The sequence below is a fragment of the Rutidosis leptorrhynchoides genome, chromosome 10 (assembly GCF_046630445.1).
Source record: "Rutidosis leptorrhynchoides isolate AG116_Rl617_1_P2 chromosome 10, CSIRO_AGI_Rlap_v1, whole genome shotgun sequence".
NCBI classification, from domain to species: domain Eukaryota; kingdom Viridiplantae; phylum Streptophyta; class Magnoliopsida; order Asterales; family Asteraceae; genus Rutidosis; species Rutidosis leptorrhynchoides.
Genome location: NC_092342.1, coordinates 31,074,483 through 31,091,317, shown reverse-complemented (window position 1 = coordinate 31,091,317; position 16,835 = coordinate 31,074,483). Strand labels below are relative to the sequence as shown.

At 32.2% G+C, this 16,835-nt stretch overlaps 1 long non-coding RNA gene across 1 annotated transcript; it reads left to right on the top strand.

Annotated features, from left to right (window-relative positions):
• Positions 1-826: 826 nt before the first annotated feature.
• On the top strand, positions 827-16,274 carry LOC139872314 (uncharacterized). Its single transcript, XR_011767004.1, has 3 exons — positions 827-865; positions 16,009-16,051; positions 16,145-16,274. It is a non-coding gene; the product is annotated as an uncharacterized lncRNA (long non-coding RNA).
• Positions 16,275-16,835: the final 561 nt, after the last annotated feature.

Below are 16,835 nucleotides of genomic sequence, written 5' to 3'. Positions count from 1 at the left end.
GTTTCTGAAAATTTCGTAAAAGTTTCAAATCGGTGATCTTCAAAAGTAATGAGCTTCCTACTACAAAGAGGATTTGATTATTTTTGGAAGTATTGAATTATTAATATCCTTTTCAAGTTGTTTTGTTAATGTTTTGAATATTAAACACTATGCTTTTGGATTTGTCTTTTTTATTGTCGTTCTACCAAGTATTTCTTTAAACAATGTTGTTTTCTATCTAATATTTGTCGATGAATTTCGTTAGTGTATCTGCACGTTTGTTATATAACGTATCATTATAAAAAAAATCTTAAAAATCCCGTGAAACCACGGGTCCCTTCACTAGTTTCTATTAAAATACTAAAATAATGATGTCATAAATTACATATTCTCTTCTTTAAAATAAATCAAAAATAAAAAAGAAAAATTTTGAGTACACGTAGATGATGTCATTGAGAGAATTTTGAGAATTTTTGAGGTACGCGTGATTAATTAAAATACAGACCACACTTTTTTTACACACAAAATCACGCTTCTTGGGTTTCTCCACATATTATTCCCTTTAGCCATATCTACAGACCAATTCATTGATCTTTCTTCATCATTCATCCATCCATCCATCCATCTCCTTACGATGAACTGAAGCATTTAAACGAAGGATCTTTTGCAATCCTTTAACCAAATGGCATGAAGAAGATACTGATACTGAAGAAAACTCACGTAATCATCTTGATCGAGTATGTATCTATTACCTAAATCTTCCTCATCTCTAATTTATTATTATCTGATCTTCCATTTAAACTTCTGGAATAAGCTCTCTATTAACCAAACGGATTTGAACACATGATTTCTACTCCAACAAATTCATTGCCGCTGCCATAATCAGGTTATATAAATACTCTATTATTTTTGACCTTTTTATTGTCATAAACTTTTTTTTTTTTTTTTTTTGATTTTGTTATATGTAAGTGTTAATCATGACTTAAATGATGTTGAGATGAAAATCTCATGAACATTTATGTTATGCACGCCAACTGTTTGTTTAAATGTGTGGGTGAGATGTGTCATTTGACTTTTGGGTGGGATATGTTATGCATATGAATCTCAAATTTCATGAACAGAGGTAATGAAAGTATCAAATGAAGGATTAATGTGCAAGGTACAACATATAACTATATGGCCAACCTCATTTGAGCCTTCGGGGTCACACACATATACACCGAGACGTCAAATAAAATATATATATGATGTATATATATTACTCAAGTAACAAAATAGTAAATCGAAATTAATTCATTTACTATTCATGTGAATAGTAAATGAAACGAAATTAATTAATTTACTATTCACATGAAAGTGACATGATAGAAATTATTAATTATAAGTTTCATAAACTACCCCTAAAGTATTTGAGAAATACGACTTTTTAAAATATAGCATTGTATTTGAAAATGATCTTGATTTCTTTTGATTTGCTTTTTGCTATCAAACAAACGAATCTTGATTTCTTTTGATTTACTTTATGCTACCAAACAAATGGGATATATTATATATTCATATATGTGTATCATATTACGAAGTAATTTTGAATCATTCTAATGCTTTCGATGAACTAAAAGGAAAAACACATATTACATATTTTGGGTTCATAATATTAATCAAAGGTTGATTGATTATTACTTGGGTTTGGACTAGCATCCATTGACGTTGTTTGAAGTGTAGTGTGGACTATCCAAAGAGACGGTCATATTTTTGATCGTAGGTTTCTCTCCTTCAATCAGTTTCTTCAAGAAAGGTATATCGTTTACTCATCTTATGATTTATATTCATGACAATTATTATGGTGTAACTGGATTTTTGGGATCGTTAATCATGTGCATGTTTCATTAAATAGGTGAAAATTTAATCTTGTTAAATTTTGTTCATAAAATAATAAAAGATTATTATTTTAACTATCCGCTGCGTTAATCTGTTTTGGTAAAAGTACACACGATTTTCCATCAGTGGTATCCGAGCCGCTTTTACACCATCTTAATTGTCGCGTGATTTTCTTTAAATTTAGCTTTGTGGTGAATTGGTAAAAGTTGAAACCTTTTTGGTTTTTAAAGTCAACGCGGTTGATTTAGACATAACCTCATGACGCACAAATATGATTGAAAGAATATCACTATTTTAAATTGTAGATTTAATTGTTATGGCTTGAATATTTATTATAATTATTGATTGTTATATTCCATGGTTATACACATGCATTGTAACCATGGACAAGCCATATATAGGTTTTAATAATGTAGTTATTAAAATTGTGATTGCATACATAGCCCGTAATGCCCCGACCTATGTGATTGTTGTGATTGTTGATTACGGCAATATTATATCATGTTGATTATTTATTTTATTAGAAAGGCCATTTTGAAGCCAAAGTTGTATTGTATTTATTTTTCATTTTCATAGTACTGTTTTTAAGTTTATTCTAAATTGTAAAAGTATTAGATTAGTTATATTTTTCAATTTTAAATAAATGTAACAAGATGAAAATTGAAGATAAGGATGCAACGCGAAGTTTGACTTAGAAGATGGCGAACAGGTCAATTTGACAACGATGGCGTTTGTCAAGTTTTCACTTGATTCTTGAATTAAGTGGGAGCTACGATATTACCCTTAGTTTGACCTCTTGATCCCATGTCGGCTCATGGGATCAAGCATAGGATTTTTGGGCTAGGCTATGTGTGTGTGATGCATGGTTGTGTTTTATTTTACGCATTTATATTTAATGGTTGATTATAATATATGCTAAATGTTTTTGATGAAAACATTAAATAAAACCGGTAACGAGTTTCAAATATTAAAATTGATGATTTTAAAAGGTTAAACTCTAACGAGTTTAAAGTTAAATAATTTTGAGACTCAAATTATATATATGTTTTTTGATGAAAACATTAACTAAAACTCTAAACGAGTTTCAAAGATTAAAATTGATGATTTTAAAATAAGTTAAACTCTAACGAGTTTAATGTTAAATGATTTTGAAACTCAAATAAAATATATGGACGACATCTTTTAAAACTGTTTTAAAACGATACACGTTTGTGTATTTGTTATTTTTATATCCTATAAATTAAATAACAAATTAGATCACAAACATAATCGACATATACAATTGGTTAAAATGTTTTTTAACTAATAGTGTAACGAATCTTGTGTGCATGCATTATTCGTTGACACAAACTTTTTCCAAAATACCCGTTAAATTTAAGTCATGCCATCCAATGAGCTTGCAAACACTCCTCGTTATTTTTCTGATCTAGTGAGACTAGGCTGAATTATAGCCACGAGGTGGATTTTTCGATCTAGTGAGACTAGCGTGAATTTCCACTGTTTTCAAATTGGACGACTTAATCGTATTCACGGTGAGACCTGAGTTCGAGGCAAGGATGAGACAAACATGTTAGTAGATAATAGTGGTTTGTTGAACTACACATATCTCAAGGTCTCATAAAGATCTAAGAGTTGCACTTGTAATGCAATTGGTACCCGTTACCTACCAATAGACTCCATAACTGCTAGCTGATCAACAGATGTGGCTATGGAACCTCTATGTGGATCTTAGGCTTTCGTAAATTAATTGTTTTTTAAAATATTATAAAAAAACTTGGGTAGTTAATTTATTAAAGCTCAATATCGAAAATACTAAATTGAATCTTATATCTATTGTAGATGTCAAATAATCAAAACGTAAACCAAAACACACTTCCTTCTTTGTTGGAGAAGGATAAACTCAATGTTCAAACTTCCTAGACTGACACTGCAACCTGAGAATTGTTCTCAAGCATACATGGAAGTTGAACAAAATTTAGAACCCTTATTCATACTTCCTGTTGTGGCAGTTGCTGCTGCTCAGCAAAATTCCTATCGGATGTTGTTCGATGATCAGGAAGAAATATGATTGAAGGGTGAAAAAGAATAAGCCGAATATTTTGTGGAAGGAAAATGACAAATCATTTGCTAGGAAAAATATTCCACCTTCCAAGAAGGAAAGCCCAACAAAAGACGCCGAATGTTTCTATTGTGGAAAGGTTGGCAATTGGAGAAGGAAGTTGTCCTATCTTCCAATCTGAGCTGAGAAAAGGCAACGCTGGTGAGACTAGCAAATCAGGTATATTCCATAAATAGTTATATACTTCTTCTAATGATTCCTATATCTTTGTTAACTGGTTGTGGCCTTCACACCTGTAACAATATGAAGGGAATGAGAAGAAGTAATAGACTAAAGAAAGGCACACTGGATTTACAAGTAGGCAAGGGGGATCAAGCTTTTGTTAAAGCTATTGGTACCTCTGAACTTACTTCTCTAAGTGGTCTTATTGTTTTGTTGGAACAATAGCATTATGCTCTCAATACTGCGAGCGACATAGTTTGAAAGATGCTAGTTTTGAACTTGCATTTACACACTTAGATATTTCAGTTTCTAAGGATAATATATTTATCTTAATACCTATCAACGTGATGGTATTTTTGAAATTGATATGCATAGTGTAATTTCAAATGAGAATTCTGTGTATACCTACATCGCCAAAGTCTTCAAGCAAGACTTGAATAAGACCTATCTATGACATTGTCATATGAGTCATATAAACAAACAATGCATTTCAAAACTCCAGTCTAATGGACTTTTGGAATCAATTGGCTCTGAGTCATTTGATGTATGCGAGTCATGTTTATGTGAAAAGATGACAAATGCTTCTTTCTCCGATTTAGGTAAAAGAGCTAAAGATCTTTTAGGACTAATACATACTGTTGTATGTAGCCCTTTAAGAACAATGTATAGATTTAGTTAATTTTACTTCATTACATTTACTGATGAGTACAGTAGCTATGATTATGTTCACTTGCTGAAACATAAACATACAACTATTTTACCATTCAAAAGTATTCCAAAATGAAGTAGATAATCAGCTTGGAAAGACCATTAAAGCACTTCGCTCCGATGGAGTAAGTGAGTTTATGAGTCAAGAGTTTTTGGACCACCTAAAGAATTGTGGGATTGTCTCATGGTTCACTCTACCTTACACACCACAACATGATGGTGTGTCTGAGTAAGAGGAATCAACTTTACTTGATATAGTTTGATTTATGATGAGTCTGATTTCTCTACTACCGTATTTTAGGGATATGTATGAGAGTCTGATGCAGGCATACTCAATGTGATTCCAACTATGAAGGTAGAAAAGACACCATATGAGTTATGGCATGGGAAGAATCCCAAGTTGTCTTATCTCAAAGTCTGGGGTTGTGAAGCGCATGTGAAGCATGACACTTCAAACAAATTAGTACCCAGAACTATCCAATGTTACTTTGTATGATACATAAAGGAAACAATATGTTACTACTTTTACTACCAAGCTGAAGACAACGTGTTTTCTGCTCGGTCTACTGAATTCCTAGAAAGAGATCTTCTCTTACAAGAAGTCAGTGGGAGTAAAGTAGATCTTGAAGAAATTCAAGTACTTTAAAGTAACATACCTTCAATAAGCACTAGCAATCCACACGTTGAAACTGAGCACACTGTTGGTAATCCAGAACGTGTTACACCTGCACTTTATAGATCTAGTAGAGCTCATCGGCTTATGAGGTTTAATTATCTGATTAATTCAGATAAACCTCAACTAAGGGATTTTGATAAACCCTCTAGCTGTGTGAGGCCATATCAGATCCTGAATCTGAAAATGCCTAGATTCTATGAATACAGATATGCAGTCCATGAAGGATAATCAAGTATGAGACTTGATTGATCTTCTACCCAATTGTAAGACAATGAGGTAAAAATGGGTCTTCAAAGGAAGACTGATATGGACGGTAATGTAAACACTTTTAAAGCTCGATTGGTGACAAAAGGTTATGATGAAAGTTTTTCACCAGTTGTGAGCCCTAAAACAATTAGGATACTTATTGCCATGGTTACTTTTCATAATAATAAAATATGGCTAATGGATGTCAAAACCGCTTTCCTAAATGGCGACCTAAGCGAGGACGTATATATGGTTCAGCCGGAAGGGTTTATGAATCCTAAGCATCCTAATAAAGTATGCAAACTTCTAAAATCCATTTATGGATAAAAGCAAGCATCCAGGAGCTAGAATCTTAAGTTTAATGAGAAAATCAATTCTCAAAACCAAGATAAGCTCTGAGTTTACATTAGAGCTAGTGGGAGCAGAGTAGTCTTCTTGATCTTATATGTTGATGACATATTACTTATTAGAAATAACATTCCAACTTGCAAGATGTCAAGTCTTGGCTTGAAAAATGTATTTCCATAAAGGATCTTGATGAAGCTACTTATATTATTGGAATGAGGATCTATACAATAGATCCAATTGGCTTATTCGTTTGAATCAAAGTACATACATTATCTTGCAGAGATTTAGCATGCAAAACTCCAAGCATGGAGATTTGCCAATGAAAAAGGGCATAACCGTGAGAAAGTCTCAAAAGTCCTATCACAGCAGATGAGATGAGACAAATGAAATGTATCACATATGCTTCGGCTATATGATCCATTATGTATGCCATGATATGTACTATACTCGATGTTTCATTAGTTTTGAGTTTGACGAGTCATTGTCAACATAATCCAGGTGAAATATATTGGATTGTTGTTAAGAATATTCTTTAGTATTTGTAGAGTACTAATGATATGTTCTTGGTTTACGGTGGTTTGGAAGAAGAGTTAAGTATTAAGTTTTTATACTGATTCTAGTTTCCAAACTGATCAAGATGATTCTCGATCCAGTCACGTTGTTTCTTTGTCATGATGGGCAAGACAGTTGATTGGAAGAGCTCTAGGAAGAGCACTATTGAACAATCTACAACAAAAGCAGAATACATTGTTGATTGAGAAGCTGCTCAGAAAGCTGTCTGGATAAGGAAGTTTGTTGTTATACTCAGAGTAGTACACAACATTTAACCTTCTATAATATGTACTGTGATAGTTTGAGTGTTAATATACTTTTGAAAGAATCACATGTACATAAAAGTATCTGGCACATTCTTCAAAAGTTTAACTACATTCATTAAGTCATTAAGAGGAATGATATTAGTATTCTTAAAGGTTCATACAAATGATAATGTGCTGACCCGTTCACGAAGCCCATGATGCACAACAAGCATGATGATCATGCTAGTAGTATTGGACTTCGTTATGCTGCTGATCTTTTTCATTTGTAATTTAATATTTGGATATTTTTGGAACATTAAGCAGTTTTATATTAATGAACTGACATACTTGATATGGTCGTTTTCATTTATATCACTGTGTTCTATATTAGCATGTTTAATCCATGAATAATTGTTGATTATTCAAAATCTCCATAATCGGTCATGTTATGGGAATAACATGAATTAAGATTAATGTGAAATTTTGGTTATATTCATTGATGATGAATAGTTAACTTGTTGAGACCAAAATTCATATGTATTCATTGATGATGAATATTGGAATGACCCAACCATGAGATGTCACTACATGGATCGTAGTCAGTAGTGAATCTTTTAGTGATTATGTCTTTGTGTCCTTAGACTTGAGATGCACGCCCGTCTTGATGAGTGTAGCATTGTATTTTGATATGGTTAAACGCTGTCCTGAATAAGGCTGTTATAAAGGCCATTATTGGGTATAATGTAAAGCTCGTGATAGACACGTGTATGCAATATATGATTTGTTCCTCTAAAATGTTTGGAGTTAGATACTTTTTGAGCTCCTCGATGAATGAATAAGATATTTGTGTGGCCGCACCCAGATGTAATTAAGATGATACTTAATTAATTTGGTGATCTAATTCAGTTCTAAGATCGAGAAATAAAATTGTTAAACAAATGAGAATGACCGATGATCCATATCTCAAGTTTAACTAAAGTATCTGAAACAAAAGGACGAATGACATTTAACACTTACCATAAACAGTTTCGAGAAACTATCCTCACGTGAATTTGGGGACAATGACGTGTTGCTAGACGCTTATCATTGTTTGTATAGTTACTTGGTGTTGTGCCATGCACAAGTGGGAGTCTGAAGGATTAATGTGCAAGGTACAACATATAACTATATGGCCAACCTCATTTGAGCCTTCGGGGTCACACACATATACACCGAGACGTCAAATAAAATATATATATGATGTATATATATTACTCAAGTAACAAAATAGTAAATCGAAATTAATTCATTTACTATTCATGTGAATAGTAAATGAAACGAAATTAATTAATTTACTATTCACATGAAAGTGACATGATAGAAATTATTAATTATAAGTTTCATAAACTACCCCTAAAGTATTTGAGAAATACGACTTTTTAAAATATAGCATTGTATTTGAAAATGATCTTGATTTCTTTTGATTTGCTTTTTGCTATCAAACAAACGAATCTTGATTTCTTTTGATTTACTTTATGCTACCAAACAAATGGGATATATTATATATTCATATATGTGTATCATATTACGAAGTAATTTTGAATCATTCTAATGCTTTCGATGAACTAAAAGGAAAAACACATATTACATATTTTGGGTTCATAATATTAATCAAAGGTTGATTGATTATTACTTGGGTTTGGACTAGCATCCATTGACGTTGTTTGAAGTGTAGTGTGGACTATCCAAAGAGACGGTCATATTTTTGATCGTAGGTTTCTCTCCTTCAATCAGTTTCTTCAAGAAAGGTATATCGTTTACTCATCTTATGATTTATATTCATGACAATTATTATGGTGTAACTGGATTTTTGGGATCGTTAATCATGGGCATGTTTCATTAAATAGGTGAAAATTTAATCTTGTTAAATTTTGTTCATAAAATAATAAAAGATTATTATTTTAACTATCCGCTGCGTTAATCTGTTTTGGTAAAAGTACACACGATTTTCCATCAGTGGTATCCGAGCCGCTTTTACACCATCTTAATTGTCGCGTGATTTTCTTTAAATTTAGCTTTGTGGTGAATTGGTAAAAGTCGAAACCTTTTTGGTTTTTAAAGTCAACGCGGTTGATTTAGACATAACCTCATGACGCACAAATATGATTGAAAGAATATCACTATTTTAAATTGTAGATTTAATTGTTATGGCTTGAATATTTATTATAATTATTGATTGTTATATTCCATGGTTATACACATGCATTGTAACCATGGACAAGCCATATATAGGTTTTAATAATGTAGTTATTAAAATTGTGATTGCATACATAGCCCGTAATGCCCCGACCTATGTGATTGTTGTGATTGTTGATTACGGCAATATTATATCATGTTGATTATTTATTTTATTAGAAAGGCCATTTTGAAGCCAAAGTTGTATTGTATTTATTTTTCATTTTCATAGTACTGTTTTTAAGTTTATTCTAAATTGTAAAAGTATTAGATTAGTTATATTTTTCAATTTTAAATAAATGTAACAAGATGAAAATTGAAGATAAGGATGCAACGCGAAGTTTGACTTAGAAGATGGCGAACAGGTCAATTTGACAACGATGGCGTTTGTCAAGTTTTCACTTGATTCTTGAATTAAGTGGGAGCTACGATATTACCCTTAGTTTGACCTCTTGATCCCATGTCGGCTCATGGGATCAAGCATAGGATTTTTGGGCTAGGCTATGTGTGTGTGATGCATGGTTGTGTTTTATTTTACGCATTTATATTTAATGGTTGATTATAATATATGCTAAATGTTTTTGATGAAAACATTAAATAAAACCGGTAACGAGTTTCAAATATTAAAATTGATGATTTTAAAAGGTTAAACTCTAACGAGTTTAAAGTTAAATAATTTTGAGACTCAAATTATATATATGTTTTTTGATGAAAACATTAACTAAAACTCTAAACGAGTTTCAAAGATTAAAATTGATGATTTTAAAATAAGTTAAACTCTAACGAGTTTAATGTTAAATGATTTTGAAACTCAAATAAAATATATGGACGACATCTTTTAAAACTGTTTTAAAACGATACACGTTTGTGTATTTGTTATTTTTATATCCTATAAATTAAATAACAAATTAGATCACAAACATAATCGACATATACAATTGGTTAAAATGTTTTTTAACTAATAGTGTAACGAATCTTGTGTGCATGCATTATTCGTTGACACAAACTTTTTCCAAAATACCCGTTAAATTTAAGTCATGCCATCCAATGAGCTTGCAAACACTCCTCGTTATTTTTCTGATCTAGTGAGACTAGGCTGAATTATAGCCACGAGGTGGATTTTTCGATCTAGTGAGACTAGCGTGAATTTCCACTGTTTTCAAATTAGACGACTTAATCGTATTCACGGTGAGACCTGAGTTCGAGGCAAGGATGAGACAAACATGTTAGTAGATAATAGTGGTTTGTTGAACTACACATATCTCAAGGTCTCATAAAGATCTAAGAGTTGCACTTGTAATGCAATTGGTACCCGTTACCTACCAATAGACTCCATAACTGCTAGCTGATCAACAGATGTGGCTATGGAACCTCTATGTGGATCTTAGGCTTTCGTAAATTAATTGTTTTTTAAAATATTATAAAAAAACTTGGGTAGTTAATTTATTAAAGCTCAATATCGAAAATACTAAATTGAATCTTATATCTATTGTAGATGTCAAATAATCAAAACGTAAACCAAAACACACTTCCTTCTTTGTTGGAGAAGGATAAACTCAATGTTCAAACTTCCTAGACTGACACTGCAACCTGAGAATTGTTCTCAAGCATACATGGAAGTTGAACAAAATTTAGAACCCTTATTCATACTTCCTGTTGTGGCAGTTGCTGCTGCTCAGCAAAATTCCTATCGGATGTTGTTCGATGATCAGGAAGAAATATGATTGAAGGGTGAAAAAGAATAAGCCGAATATTTTGTGGAAGGAAAATGACAAATCATTTGCTAGGAAAAATATTCCACCTTCCAAGAAGGAAAGCCCAACAAAAGACGCCGAATGTTTCTATTGTGGAAAGGTTGGCAATTGGAGAAGGAAGTTGTCCTATCTTCCAATCTGAGCTGAGAAAAGGCAACGCTGGTGAGACTAGCAAATCAGGTATATTCCATAAATAGTTATATACTTCTTCTAATGATTCCTATATCTTTGTTAACTGGTTGTGGCCTTCACACCTGTAACAATATGAAGGGAATGAGAAGAAGTAATAGACTAAAGAAAGGCACACTGGATTTACAAGTAGGCAAGGGGGATCAAGCTTTTGTTAAAGCTATTGGTACCTCTGAACTTACTTCTCTAAGTGGTCTTATTGTTTTGTTGGAACAATAGCATTATGCTCTCAATACTGCGAGCGACATAGTTTGAAAGATGCTAGTTTTGAACTTGCATTTACACACTTAGATATTTCAGTTTCTAAGGATAATATATTTATCTTAATACCTATCAACGTGATGGTATTTTTGAAATTGATATGCATAGTGTAATTTCAAATGAGAATTCTGTGTATACCTACATCGCCAAAGTCTTCAAGCAAGACTTGAATAAGACCTATCTATGACATTGTCATATGAGTCATATAAACAAACAATGCATTTCAAAACTCCAGTCTAATGGACTTTTGGAATCAATTGGCTCTGAGTCATTTGATGTATGCGAGTCATGTTTATGTGAAAAGATGACAAATGCTTCTTTCTCCGATTTAGGTAAAAGAGCTAAAGATCTTTTAGGACTAATACATACTGTTGTATGTAGCCCTTTAAGAACAATGTATAGATTTAGTTAATTTTACTTCATTACATTTACTGATGAGTACAGTAGCTATGATTATGTTCACTTGCTGAAACATAAACATACAACTATTTTACCATTCAAAAGTATTCCAAAATGAAGTAGATAATCAGTTTGGAAAGACCATTAAAGCACTTCGCTCCGATGGAGTAAGTGAGTTTATGAGTCAAGAGTTTTTGGACCACCTAAAGAATTGTGGGATTGTCTCATGGTTCACTCTACCTTACACACCACAACATGATGGTGTGTCTGAGTAAGAGGAATCAACTTTACTTGATATAGTTTGATTTATGATGAGTCTGATTTCTCTACTACCGTATTTTAGGGATATGTATGAGAGTCTGATGCAGGCATACTCAATGTGATTCCAACTATGAAGGTAGAAAAGACACCATATGAGTTATGGCATGGGAAGAATCCCAAGTTGTCTTATCTCAAAGTCTGGGGTTGTGAAGCGCATGTGAAGCATGACACTTCAAACAAATTAGTACCCAGAACTATCCAATGTTACTTTGTATGATACATAAAGGAAACAATATGTTACTACTTTTACTACCAAGCTGAAGACAACGTGTTTTCTGCTCGGTCTACTGAATTCCTAGAAAGAGATCTTCTCTTACAAGAAGTCAGTGGGAGTAAAGTAGATCTTGAAGAAATTCAAGTACTTTAAAGTAACATACCTTCAATAAGCACTAGCAATCCACACGTTGAAACTGAGCACACTGTTGGTAATCCAGAACGTGTTACACCTGCACTTTATAGATCTAGTAGAGCTCATCGGCTTATGAGGTTTAATTATCTGATTAATTCAGATAAACCTCAACTAAGGGATTTTGATAAACCCTCTAGCTGTGTGAGGCCATATCAGATCCTGAATCTGAAAATGCCTAGATTCTATGAATACAGATATGCAGTCCATGAAGGATAATCAAGTATGAGACTTGATTGATCTTCTACCCAATTGTAAGACAATGAGGTAAAAATGGGTCTTCAAAGGAAGACTGATATGGACGGTAATGTAAACACTTTTAAAGCTCGATTGGTGACAAAAGGTTATGATGAAAGTTTTTCACCAGTTGTGAGCCCTAAAACAATTAGGATACTTATTGCCATGGTTACTTTTCATAATAATAAAATATGGCTAATGGATGTCAAAACCGCTTTCCTAAATGGCGACCTAAGCGAGGACGTATATATGGTTCAGCCGGAAGGGTTTATGAATCCTAAGCATCCTAATAAAGTATGCAAACTTCTAAAATCCATTTATGGATAAAAGCAAGCATCCAGGAGCTAGAATCTTAAGTTTAATGAGAAAATCAATTCTCAAAACCAAGATAAGCTCTGAGTTTACATTAGAGCTAGTGGGAGCAGAGTAGTCTTCTTGATCTTATATGTTGATGACATATTACTTATTAGAAATAACATTCCAACTTGCAAGATGTCAAGTCTTGGCTTGAAAAATGTATTTCCATAAAGGATCTTGATGAAGCTACTTATATTATTGGAATGAGGATCTATACAATAGATCCAATTGGCTTATTCGTTTGAATCAAAGTACATACATTATCTTGCAGAGATTTAGCATGCAAAACTCCAAGCATGGAGATTTGCCAATGAAAAAGGGCATAACCGTGAGAAAGTCTCAAAAGTCCTATCACAGCAGATGAGATGAGACAAATGAAATGTATCACATATGCTTCGGCTATATGATCCATTATGTATGCCATGATATGTACTATACTCGATGTTTCATTAGTTTTGAGTTTGACGAGTCATTGTCAACATAATCCAGGTGAAATATATTGGATTGTTGTTAAGAATATTCTTTAGTATTTGTAGAGTACTAATGATATGTTCTTGGTTTACGGTGGTTTGGAAGAAGAGTTAAGTATTAAGTTTTTATACTGATTCTAGTTTCCAAACTGATCAAGATGATTCTCGATCCAGTCACGTTGTTTCTTTGTCATGATGGGCAAGACAGTTGATTGGAAGAGCTCTAGGAAGAGCACTATTGAACAATCTACAACAAAAGCAGAATACATTGTTGATTGAGAAGCTGCTCAGAAAGCTGTCTGGATAAGGAAGTTTGTTGTTATACTCAGAGTAGTACACAACATTTAACCTTCTATAATATGTACTGTGATAGTTTGAGTGTTAATATACTTTTGAAAGAATCACATGTACATAAAAGTATCTGGCACATTCTTCAAAAGTTTGACTACATTCATTAAGTCATTAAGAGGAATGATATTAGTATTCTTAAAGGTTCATACAAATGATAATGTGCTGACCCGTTCACGAAGCCCATGATGCACAACAAGCATGATGATCATGCTAGTAGTATTGGACTTCGTTATGCTGCTGATCTTTTTCATTTGTAATTTAATATTTGGATATTTTTGGAACATTAAGCAGTTTTATATTAATGAACTGACATACTTGATATGGTCGTTTTCATTTATATCACTGTGTTCTATATTAGCATGTTTAATCCATGAATAATTGTTGATTATTCAAAATCTCCATAATCGGTCATGTTATGGGAATAACATGAATTAAGATTAATGTGAAATTTTGGTTATATTCATTGATGATGAATAGTTAACTTGTTGAGACCAAAATTCATATGTATTCATTGATGATGAATATTGGAATGACCCAACCATGAGATGTCACTACATGGATCGTAGTCAGTAGTGAATCTTTTAGTGATTATGTCTTTGTGTCCTTAGACTTGAGATGCACGCCCGTCTTGATGAGTGTAGCATTGTATTTTGATATGGTTAAACGCTGTCCTGAATAAGGCTGTTATAAAGGCCATTATTGGGTATAATGTAAAGCTCGTGATAGACACGTGTATGCAATATATGATTTGTTCCTCTAAAATGTTTGGAGTTAGATACTTTTTGAGCTCCTCGATGAATGAATAAGATATTTGTGTGGCCGCACCCAGATGTAATTAAGATGATACTTAATTAATTTGGTGATCTAATTCAGTTCTAAGATCGAGAAATAAAATTGTTAAACAAATGAGAATGACCGATGATCCATATCTCAAGTTTAACTAAAGTATCTGAAACAAAAGGACGAATGACATTTAACACTTACCATAAACAGTTTCGAGAAACTATCCTCACGTGAATTTGGGGACAATGACGTGTTGCTAGACGCTTATCATTGTTTGTATAGTTACTTGGTGTTGTGCCATGCACAAGTGGGAGTCTGAAGGATTAATGTGCAAGGTACAACATATAACTATATGGCCAACCTCATTTGAGCCTTCGGGGTCACACACATATACACCGAGACGTCAAATAAAATATATATATGATGTATATATATTACTCAAGTAACAAAATAGTAAATCGAAATTAATTCATTTACTATTCATGTGAATAGTAAATGAAACGAAATTAATTAATTTACTATTCACATGAAAGTGACATGATAGAAATTATTAATTATAAGTTTCATAAACTACCCCTAAAGTATTTGAGAAATACGACTTTTTAAAATATAGCATTGTATTTGAAAATGATCTTGATTTCTTTTGATTTGCTTTTTGCTATCAAACAAACGAATCTTGATTTCTTTTGATTTACTTTATGCTACCAAACAAATGGGATATATTATATATTCATATATGTGTATCATATTACGAAGTAATTTTGAATCATTCTAATGCTTTCGATGAACTAAAAGGAAAAACACATATTACATATTTTGGGTTCATAATATTAATCAAAGGTTGATTGATTATTACTTGGGTTTGGACTAGCATCCATTGACGTTGTTTGAAGTGTAGTGTGGACTATCCAAAGATACGGTCATATTTTTGATCGTAGGTTTCTCTCCTTCAATCAGTTTCTTCAAGAAAGGTATATCGTTTACTCATCTTATGATTTATATTCATGACAATTATTATGGTGTAACTGGATTTTTGGGATCGTTAATCATGTGCATGTTTCATTAAATAGGTGAAAATTTAATCTTGTTAAATTTTGTTCATAAAATAATAAAAGATTATTATTTTAACTATCCGCTGCGTTAATCTGTTTTGGTAAAAGTACACACGATTTTCCATCATCAAATTCTTATGTTTGTAGTTTATCTCACAACTTCATTGTGCACATTAAGTGTTTGATGAAATATTTTGGTGTTTTCTTTTCACTTCTTTTGTTTAACTTTTTATTTTTGTATTTGTAACGTAACTGCATTTCAGTTATCTAATGTGTATCTTTGGTTTGGTGCTTGAGCCAGGTTTACTAAAGATATTGATTTGCAAGATACGAGTAGTAAAGAAGTAAGATACATTGTTAGTCGTACTTTTTATTCCCTTCTATGCATAATGCAAAATAACTAAAGCTTATACGAAGTATTAAACTGTGTTAATCAGGTTACTACTTAGGTAAACTAAATTCTAAGAGCATCAGCGATCTTAAACATGGTAATAAGTCCAAGGTTTATACATGACATACACTTTGATGCTTGGACTTATTCAGGGAAGTGTTGAAAAGTGATCTTTCCAGGTTAGAATTATTTATCTTTTTTTTAGAACATTAGAATTATATATCCAATCCTTATGTTCATAGATTATCTAATACCTTCAATATGCACATCAAGGGTTTGATGAATTGTGTACTGAATATGGATATCTACTACCTTCAATATGCACATCTATGTAAACCCTAATCAATTTCTTTTGGTTGAAATATAGATTTGTGCTAGATGAAATTGGTTATATAATTATAATAGTATTTTTTTTTTCCTTTTGTGGTATTTCATAATGGTTTGGAAATAGAATCTAAATCGATTATTGATTATCATATTAAAACAGGTTTGGAACATATTTCAAGTAGGTTTATCTTAATGGTAAGATTTCAGTACCAAACTATATTTAATATGAATACTACTAACCAAATTTCTGTTCAAGTTTTGTATTTCAGACATGAACTTACTTTTGAGTGGTAGGTTAAAAATATTCTTATGTTTTTTCATCCTTTTTAGATTGTAAAGGAAACTGAAAGTCAGTTTGATATTTGCAGGTTTCAAGCAAAGAGTGTAGCCAATGAATGCGAGTTTATGCA